Source organism: Papaver somniferum, chromosome 6 (genome assembly GCF_003573695.1).
Source record: "Papaver somniferum cultivar HN1 chromosome 6, ASM357369v1, whole genome shotgun sequence".
In the NCBI taxonomy this organism is placed as follows: Eukaryota; Viridiplantae; Streptophyta; class Magnoliopsida; order Ranunculales; family Papaveraceae; genus Papaver; species Papaver somniferum.
In genome coordinates this window covers 23,121,502-23,132,572 of record NC_039363.1, presented here as the reverse complement: position 1 = coordinate 23,132,572, position 11,071 = coordinate 23,121,502, and positions in this window count along the sequence as shown.

Here is an 11,071-nt window from a genome sequence, read left to right as displayed (position 1 = left end):
TAACTGGAACCTACCTTTTGAGATTATGTGTGATTCTTCAGATTATGCTATAGGCGTCGTTTTAGGACAACGAGAAAACAAATTACTTCATGTGACTTATTATGCTAGAAAACTCTGAATGATGCCCAAATGAACTACACAACTACCGAGAAGGATTTTTTAGCCATCGTGTTTGCCTTGGATAAGTTTAGGTCTTACCTGTTAGGTTCTAAGATCATAATCTATACATATCATGCTGCTTTGAAATACCTTTTATCTAAGAAGGATACCAAACCTAGATTGATTAGATGGATCCTATTGTTACAGGAATTTTCCCCAGACATTAGAGACAAAAAGGGTGCAGAAAATGTAGTAGCAGATCACTTGTATAGGCTAGTTATTAGTTCCCCTAGTGAACAATTGTTCTCTGTTTCCCAATCACCTTGGTATGCAAATATAGTGAATTATCTTGTTACTGGTCGAACCCCTCAACATTGGGGTAAGCAAGATCGTTCTATGTTTTTAGCCGAGGTTAAGCATTTCTTTTGGGACGATCCTTATCTGTTTGAGTATTGTCCGGACCAGATTATTAGGAGATGTGTATCTGAGAGTGACCAGTCTAGTATTATCTCCTTTTGTCATGAACATGCATGTGGGGGTCATTTTAGTGCTAAGAAGACTACTGCTAAGATTTTTCAGTGTGGATTTTACTGGCCTTCGTTTTTTAAAGATTCCCATAGTCATTGTGTTTCTTGTGAGCGTTGCCAGAAGTTAGGAACCATTTCCCGTAGAAATATGATGCATTTGGACCCTATTTTAGTGATTGAGGTCTTTGATGTGTGGGGCATTGATTTTATGGGTCCATTTCCTATTTCGTTTGGTTATCTTTACATACTTGTCGTTGTAGACTATGTGTCTAAGTGGGTTGAGGCGGTTCCGTGTAGAACGAATGACCACAGGGTCGTAGTCCAGTTTTTGAAAGAGAATATACTTACACGTTTTGGTACGCCGCGAGCTATAATTAGTGATGGAGGTTCACACTTTTGTAATAGACCGTTTTCTCTTTTAATGAAACAATACGGTATTACCCATAAAGTAGCAACCCCATATCACCCTCAGACTAGTGGTCAGGTAGAGGTTTCCAATAGGGAAATTAAACGTATTCTAGAGAAAACAGTTAATCCAAATAGGAAAGACTGGTCGTCGAGGCTTACTGATGCCTTATGGGCTTACCGTACTGCGTTTAAGACACCCATTGGAATGTCACCTTATCGTTTAGTGTTTGGCAAGGCATGTCACCTGCCTGTTGAGTTAGAGCATCGAGCCTATTGGGCTATTAAGAACTTAAACTTTTCACTTGACAAGGCAGGAGCTCAAAGAAAGCTCCAGCTCAATGAGTTGGACGAGATTCGTAGAGATGCATACGATAGTGCTAAGGAGTATAAGAACAAAATGAAACTTGTGCATGATAGGAATATTTTACGAAAGTCATTTTCTCCAGGTCAAAAAGTTCTTCTGTATGACACTCGTTTGCATCTATTCCCCGGGAAGTTGCGCTCTCGGTGGACCGGTCCTTTTGTGGTCCGTACTGTTTTTCCTCATGGCGCTGTTGAGATTGAGACACCAGATGGTAGTAGTTCTTCGAAGGTTAACGGTCAGCGATTGAAGCCCTTTTTAGAGCCTTTTCCTACAGGTGATGTTGAGGAGGTCCCTCTGGAGGACCCTGTTTACCTTGATTGACCATCGAGGCGATTTTGTATGTTGTATAATATTTTTGTAGGTTTTTGGTTACACTTCACCCAGGTACTATCTTTCCGACTTCTCTCTTTACTATTTCCTCATGTTACTTATTTTTTGGTACTGTTCTTTGATTAGAAACATTGAGGACAATGTTAGATTTAAGTTTGGGGGTGGGGTAGAACTTTTTGTTACCTTTTCGTTGCAATAAATAAACTCCAGAGCCTAGAAATTTATCCCTATTAAGGATAGCACTAACCAATCTAAGTGGATGGAAGCATTTTGGTTGTAGGAGTTGAGGAACCAATATGACTAGATGGCAACATCTAAAGAGTCTATTCATAAAAGCACAGAGCTCAGGTGTTAGAAATAACATGATAGTTTCACCATATATCGTTGAGTCCTTTTCACTTCTGTTTTTATTTTGTTTTGTTTTTAAACTATGTTTCTCTAAGTGATTAGGTGGGGCTCACGATTCAAGTTGTTACCAATGCTAGGGGTGAATTAGAGTGATTGAGATACCCAAAAAAAAAAGAGACCAGACCATCTGACAAACTGGAATAAATTCAATAAAGTCGACCACTGGAACCCTTGTATATGCCAGTTGTGTTGACCTAAAGTTAGGATTATCAATCACTGGTTCCCTTATATATGCCAGTGTGTTGATATTAGTCAGACTAGTATCTCAGTCCATTAGGATAGGTTCATTTTGGCGGACACCTTCAGACAGATATGAGAAACACCGTTCACCTAGTAAACATCAAAACCATCTATGTTTTTCTATATCCATCTTCTTGATCTATCCATGTGATTAGTTTCGACTCCGGATATTGATGTCCATAGTGCAACTATCTGAGTAGAGCTCTGTCACTTCATATGAATTTTAGTATGCTTGAGTGCAAACTCGTGTACAAAAATTGGAATTTCGCATCAGGGTACTTCCTCCTGTAGTCAATAAGTATGCCGACCAAGGAGATTATTTAGTGCCTTACAAGGTTCTGTGTAGATAGCTAGGGTCTGAAGTAAAAAGGTTTTGTGGGTATACCTCTGGTAAGCCCTCCGGAGACAACACTCCGCAACTAGGGACACCTAGGGGTTTAAAGGCTTATTGCATACGCTAAATACAATCGACGATGCCTGCGACAGTGAGTTAGGATTTTATTTCTATTTTATTTTTGCTCGAGGACTAGCAAATAATAGGTTTGGGGGCATTTGATAGACACATTTTTGTGTCCGATTTGTCTCGATTCTATATATTGTTAGGGCTCATTTTTGTACTTATTATGGTGTTTTATTTATTTGTAGGTATTTTTGGCTAATAAACATTTTTGGAAAAAATTGGCTCGAAAAGTTTTCGGAAAGCACCCGGAGGACATTTGCTATCCGGACTCTCACTTTGGATAAGGGGTAACCTAATTACTAAGGGGCATCCCATTTCCAGGCATATGCTAATCGCACCCCTACTATAGATAAGGGGCAACCATCTTCAACATTCAAAAACCAGAAAATTGGCGGGAAAATAGTGCAGTTAAAGAACAGTTTTGGTGATCGTGATTTGGAGGAGTTTGAGGTCGATTAAACCTCTGATTTTCGTAGGATAGACTCCTTATGGGTCTAGGAATCTGATATGGGTGTTTAAATTGATTAGAATGGGCTCAAACGACGGATTTTTCTCACAACAAGAAAATATGGAAAGTCACGTGTGTGACGTGTTTTAGGGAATTTTAGAGTTATTAAAACGCTGTAAACCTTCCCAAAGATTTGTATCTATCTAAGGAAGAGTTTAGAATAAAAAGGAAAGCTCAGAAACGCGTAGAAATCCTAAAACAAGAAATTGTCGCAACTTGGCCGTGAAGAGAAGGAAAGAGATTTTGGAAGATTTGGGAGAGATTTAATCAGTATTTTTGATATAAATTGATGTCTTGGGTCATATATAAGGGGTGTCGAGAGTTTGGGAACCTAAGGAGAGCCAGAGAAGAAGAAATCAGAGCTTTACCAAACTCTGTTTCTGCTGCTGCTGCTGTTGAAGAAGAAGAACAGCTGAAGAACATTGATCCTCGGTAGACAGTCGCAGAAAAGTGTCGTTGTTTAACAGCTGAAGACATTAAGCTGTTCAGGGCAGTCTTAAATCAGCGACAAAGCAACAGTTTTTCTGTAACAATTCCATTGTAACAGCTGTTTTGCAACACTAATACACTGTTGCAAACAGTCTGTGTTATTACTTTTCACTCTTTTAATCATCTTTTGAGCAACAAACACACTTTTTGAGATCATGATTAATATGGGGAGCTAAACCCCATTGCTGAGGCGATAGAGGAAGCTATTTTTCCAACAAAAAGTGCTATATTCTATTTTATCTTTTTATTTGCAATAATTATATGATTATTTGCCTTGAAATATTATTGAATATGATTTTTATTTGAGTGATTGTGATCTATTTTGATGGAGTATGCTCAGTTTTAAGACTTTTGATGCTTCATACTTGGTATTTACAATTATTACTTTTGAAAATCTACTTGTTGCAATATTTTAGAATCAAATTAAACAAGAAAATTGCATAAATATAAGTTTTGGTTTAATCACTTTGAACTTGGAAAATAGTGGAATCTTAGCCTCAGTGTTTCTTTTAGTATTGATATCATCTTTGATTGAGTTTGCTATAATTTAGTGAGTTTTCTATTTTAATATTAGGATTTTAAGTCTAATTAATATCCTTTACAAGTCTGAGAATCGAACCACTTTTACCACTATCTACAAATCACATCAGCAATCTCAACCATTCAAGTTCGCCACCGAACTGACAGACTTATGGATAATTTCAGGCGACCAGCTGGCTAAATCTAGTGGCCACGGCTACGCCAGGCGCCACTGGCGCCACCGTGCCACTGGCATGCACGAGCCATGCTAGCCACGCCACATTGCCACTGCGCCATTATCATGCGCCAATACAAGGTAGCCATAATCAACGGCTACCCTCCTTCATGAGATGCGATCTTAGCCACCGAAGTTCTCCACTGAACTGACAAGCTTGTGGCAAGGTTTAGGCGACTAGCCAAAACGAGCCTAATAGCCTTACATGCTATTTCCCTGCGGTAAGTCCCTTGACTTTGACTTACCACACGTAGAAAAGTGCTACATATTTTCCACGAAAACACTCGAGACATCAAACATGTCACAAACTGGGGGATGCTCATCAGGGTATTGGTCTGGCGGTTTACAGCGTGCGGCGTGCAATGAACCCGTTACAAGAAAGTGTCATGAAGTGGGACAATTAGTGGTGGTAAAAGTAACGGTGTAAACAATTCACTTCCTTCATCATGGAAGCATAACGTCTGACAGTTATACGTTACCCTATTCTTCACCACTCAATCATTTCCACTTCCTACGAGACCAGGGTACGTTTCAATATGGTTTGTATAAATAACTTCACTTATTTTCACCAAGAACAAGTTTTGGTCGGCAACAACACAGTATCTAGAAATCATCTGGTAGATTTCCATCCTACTAGCCGGTTCTACTTTCAGATACAAGTCATAAACAACCACACCTTCAGAATCAACTATTCTGGTCTCAACACTTTCTTCGCTTCCATCACTAATACTAACCCTTCTCCTTCACTTTGTGACCGAAGCAAGTCTGGAACGACCAATTCTTGGTTTAGGCAAGATTTGTACAGATTGATCTCTCGAATCAAAAGCACTACCGTGCAGTACATTGTTTAGGGTCTAGACTCGTTTCTTATCCACACACACGAATTTACCAAAACCGGCAGAAACAGTTTTCACCCACAAACAATTGGCGACCACAGTGGGAGATTGATCTATCGGTTGCAAATTCAATGAAGCACATCGTCCAAGAAAAGATGGATTCAGGAGAATTGCGTCTGGGGACTAGAGATTCTCTGCTTTACCGTGGATCGACATAAAAATGTTCCACAGACAATAAGGGAACGACTGGGGACTTCTCTCGACAATGAGGGAATCACATAAAGACTCGGATTTACTCCCTGAAGTTTCAATTTTGGTGAAAGACCCTAAAGCGAGTAAGTTTTGTCAGACAATGTTTACACGATCTATTGTAAATACGATCTTAATGTTTTGGGTTTTCACATTTACAATGGAAGCCGATAACCCAATCATCCCAAGATTTCATATCTTTCCCTTTCTCATGCAACACTCACGGTTTTGCAATTTTCCCTGAATGAATTTGCTACTTGCATTCGCAAAGCGAATTTTGACATATCGATTGATCAGAGGGCCATTATTCCAAAAATAATCCAAAAACTCTTATAAGAAGCAATCAGTTATCAATCCAAAAACCAAAAAATCAAACCATAACTAGGCGTTTCTTTTTCCTTTCAAAAAAAAAAAACCTAAGAAAAGGAAGTTCAGAAATAAAAACATTCAAGGAAAATTGCTTAACAATGGCTCGTTCTTCTTAGAGAAAATGTCCTTCATGCTTTGAAGAGCCGCCTGTTTCAGCTTCAACTCCTAGGACAACTTCTCGACTTCTGCCTCCTGTTGATTAATCAAATCCGCGGAAGGTACGTCAGCTGCTTCAGCCTGTAACCTTTGGACCTCATAAAGACCTTCATAGAACCAGGAGACGTTGAACTCAAAGCCCACGCACACGTCCCGGTGAAACTTCCAGCTTGAGATTACATCTTCAGAAACAGTATGGCCAGTCACATTGCACATGTCATGAATCGAAGATAAAGCTTCTTCCACGCGCTTGACCAGCGCAAATCGTCTAGTGATCTTCTTGGATGTGGAATATGTCCATATCTTTCCCATATCTTGGTATACAACGCCTCATACTTAATTGGTACGCTGAAACCTCCAACCAGCACGTGACCTTCATGGGGATTCAAAAATAGAGGGTCAAAGGTGGCGCCTGCAACTGATTCCGCAACCAGCAGGGGTTCCTTGGCGACAATCGCACCTGCAACCATGGGAGTATTTCCTGTCATCTGAAACATGGAAACATCTTTACGATGATCAATCTCCATCTATGGGTTGCTAACAGGTACGACTTCCATGATTGGAGACAAAACCACATCTTCGTCACAACGAGTCTCCATCTCAGAGTTATCCTCGATGGCTTCTTCCTGTGATAATGCCGATTGAGTATTTATTCTGAATAAATAAATGGTCTAACAAAAAAAGGGGGATGTGGAAAACTCACCGACTCATTTGTGGGCCCACTGGAAGAAGACTCGTTGTTGTATTCAGAAGTGCTCTTCTCATCACCGGATCTCGAACTTTCTTCCTCTTCAGATTCTTCTTCAAGAGATTCAGTCTTGTCACTTCCTCCCTCAAGAGGCACCGTCATTTGGCCGTGGGAAATTCTGGCAAAAATATTCGAGTTTCCAAGACTCTGAGTCAAAAAAAAAAAAGAGTCAGTGACGAAATGGAAAACTTATGTAATTCAGTCAAGACAGTGAAGAGAATCATACACACCTGCGTGTTGAAAGAACTGAAAGTCACAAGAGCCGTCGAATCCGATTGGAAGCCACCTGCACGATTTTTCGACGTTGATCCTTCTTACGGGGACTGTCTGCATCCAAGCTAGAGGACTTTCGCTTGCCCGAAGGAAGCTCTTTCAAAAACTTATGCTTCGCTAGAACCGCATAGAAAGTTTTACCAAGTGGATTTGTCACAACATCTTGCACGAACTGATGAATGGTGAGAAACTCATCTTTCCAGAAGATATTATATTTTGGAGTCGTAACAGGTTTTCATTCTGGGAGCAAGAAGGGAAGACTTTTATCCGGTGTAAAGACGCTGTAATCAAGAATAGCGGGTAACGATTCATCTGGAGCTGTCAGCGGGCGACGAAATGGGACTCCCTGATCAAAGACCATATGTCGAGCAGCCCTGTCAATGTTGTAAGAGACTACTCCACAAGATCCCCTGAAAAAATATGGCACGTACCCAAATATGCAGCTTCGCAAGAACACAGTTTCTTTAATGCTCATATTCTCGTCAGCAGAATGCAACATCACGTTCAGTGCGGAAGAAAAAGTGTCTGGTTGGACTATGGAGGCATGGGCCGGGGCCCAAGGATGAAAGTTAACTGCATGCGATTTGTCAAGAAAATCAATGATATTTGCGCCAGGTCTTGGACGTCTCTCCAACCAATGGAGTATCCTAGAACCGCCATATGCATCAGGAAACAAGGTTCTCGGGTTAGGAGCGTAATTTTTGAAATGCTTCCACAACCACGCTTGAAGAAAGGCGACGCGGATATACGAGTCTACTTTCATAAAACCATTAGAGGCGTACATGTCTGCTACTAAGTGATCCAGATGAGTGTACAAAGAGCCAAGAAACAAACTGCCGATGGTAAGAGCAATGCCTTTCGCTAGTTTGATAGCAAATTTGATGTGCTTTTGTCTTATGTCCTTCTTACTAGAGCCATCTTCGAAAACATCTCTGGATAGCAAGAGAATTAAAAATGCAGCAACATGGAGTGTATCATCCAGCACTCGATCCGACTCCGGCATATCAGGGAACCACTCAGACACCCACCAGTTATAGAAGCACTTCTCCTCATAATTATTTCGAACATATCATGCTGCTTTTGTGACCAAAGTGGCATGTATTTCTTCTTCTTCCTCAGATAAGATAACATCAAATTTCCCAACTATTGGAAGACTCAACAGAGCAGCCACGCTTTCCAAAGAAATAGTCAGCTCAACCCATCTAGATATAGCCGTGTAAGTTTCCGGACACCATCTGGAGATGAAAGTAATCAAGACTGGAATGTCTTTTCTGATTTGAAGTGTTGCAGAAGCCATGACAGCATGCACGATTTTCTCCCCAGTCAGATTAGCTCTTACATGTTCTCGGCTCATCATGAATTTCATCCATTTGTCATAAGAGCGCAATGGACTGCGGCAAATTTTGAAGTCTATGGGAGAAGCTGGATACTATTTCTTATGAAGGAAAAACCTCATTATGCGCCCTGGAGTGACTGATTGAACTTCTCCATCATTCTCTGAATCAGTCAGAAGAGTTGCCACGAATTTGGGATGGGTCCTTGTAATCGTAGCATACTTCATAAAAAACTCATCATTTGTGTTCGTCTTGGAGTTGTTGGCACTTCTCGACGCGGCGGCAGAACTGCTTCCAGGTGACATCTTAACAAAATTCCTTATGCTTTTGAAGTAACTACAACGAAGCAAAACAGAAAAGTTATTACTTTGGAGAAAAAACAGTGCATAAAGGTTTTGTCAGAATCAAGTACGGTGATAAGAATCCACGGAAAGTTTTCTATGAGAATCTTTATTTGGCCACAACTCATAAGCATGCATAGACAAAAGGAGCACGCATAACCAAAAGAGTGGGGCCTGATACTCGCTTCAACAAGCCATGTTTTGCCGCGGGAAACGTGCCCCTAGCCAAAACCGTGTCTCGCAGCAGGAAGTACGCTCTCGGCCAAAGGGAGAGTGTGTCCCACCACAGAAATTGTGCACACGACCACAAAATGAAAAGGAAACCCTAAAGCTAGGTTTTCATGGGAGAAGAACAGATGGCGGCCACCCATCCATGCACGCCTACTTTGGATAACAATTGGCTTCCTTACTATCAAAGTGACGGCTAATATTACTACGATACTGCTAGCAGAAGAGAATTACTCATAAAAAAGTATTTCTATGGGTTTATGGAGGATATGTTTATGGCTAGGGTTTACACCAACAACAACAAAAAAGGGAGGAGAAGAAACGTTGGAACACATACCTGGAGTGCGCTCGCTTACGCTTTGCTGCTAACGCGGAGACGTAGAAACAAAGCCAATATTACAAAAATAAAAGATGAGCGATACCTTATATATATATATATATATATTAGTTTTGGAGTCTGAGTAGGAGAAGGTTTCCTTTTATAATCACAACACTTTTGGAATTCGAGTGGAGGAAGGTTTCTTGTTTGAGCTATGCACGAAAAAAGGCAACCGGGCCCGCGGAGGAAACGGTCCATGGCACCAACAGTCCACGGCCAAGACAATGCCTAACAATCCGCTTCCAAGAAGACATATCTACCGCTCCACGCTAGCGCCAACAGTCCGCGTTCAAGCCCCGTGCCAAAGGTCCGTATTCAAGCCAACAGCCATCTCGGCCATTCCGCATCCAAGCCAGCGGCACCATCTCCGTACAGCCAAGCTAGCCGCACTACTCCACGGACATCCCAAACAAGCCACACCATCCGCTTTTCCGTAACCATCCAAAGCGGCGCCATCTTAGCCGTTCGAAACAGCGCCATCTCCACCAGCCAAGGAAGCGCCATCTTAGCCGTTCGAAGCAGCGCCATCTCCACCAGCCAAGGAAGCGCCATCTTGGCCGTTCAAAGAAGCTTCATCTCCATAAGTTCTGTGACCCTTCCAGCTAGCGCCATTCACCGATTCACGGACCAAATTGCCGTACCATCTCTGCCAATCAGTAGCCAAAGTTTTAGCGCTGACATCAACACCCTATGGCCAAGTAAAAATTACGCAGAGCCGCCAACACAAGGGTCACAGATTCCTCATGCCTTCCGTTAAAGGTTAGTTGAGTTTTCCTGGCAATATCTTCACGTCTTTCCCTTTCGATTTTACTCTTATCTGTCACCATATCATGCTTACCCCGCAACAACGCCACTGTTGCGTGCTAAGCAGGGGACTTAATGTTGATGGTGGTTTTTTAGCTTAGGGTTAAAATCGTAAAACCTTACATCTGATGTGACGTCACTCTGCAAGGAAACAAAGCCATGAGTGTTAACCTCTCCGCTGGCATATTCATTGAGCCGTTAAATATACTTACATGAATTTTATCCAGACTGGCGAATGTAGCAACCATCCCAGATGCTCTACAAATTTCGGTGCCTCGCCTATATTCACTTAATAAAAGTTCCTTTGAATGCTTTCTATGCTATGTTTCCCAGCTGAACCCTTAATGTTGATATGGCATGGCAATTTGTGTTCACTCGCATCAGAGTAGCACGAATTTCCAAATATCAAAGATAAGGTCTTTGCATAAGGCATTCAATCAGAAAGCATGCTGCTCTCTGACAATGAAATTAAAGAACTCTGTGTCAATACATAGAATTCAATCAATTACTTTTGCGCCTTGCGCGATATACCAGACCTTGCTTGTCGAAAGTAAACTTAGGCAAACTAGGAAATTAAACCGTCATGGACTAGGAGGTGCAAAACCTTTGCCCAGAATCAGAAAACAGGGAGCCGCAGCAGCAAAGGGAGGCGTGGCCATGCCTTAGGCCAACTTGGCGCCACTTGCCATTGGCCAAGCCCCTTCCTAAACCGGCCATATTCCCTCGACCAATCATGTCGCCTCAAATTAGCCACGCACACATAAGTT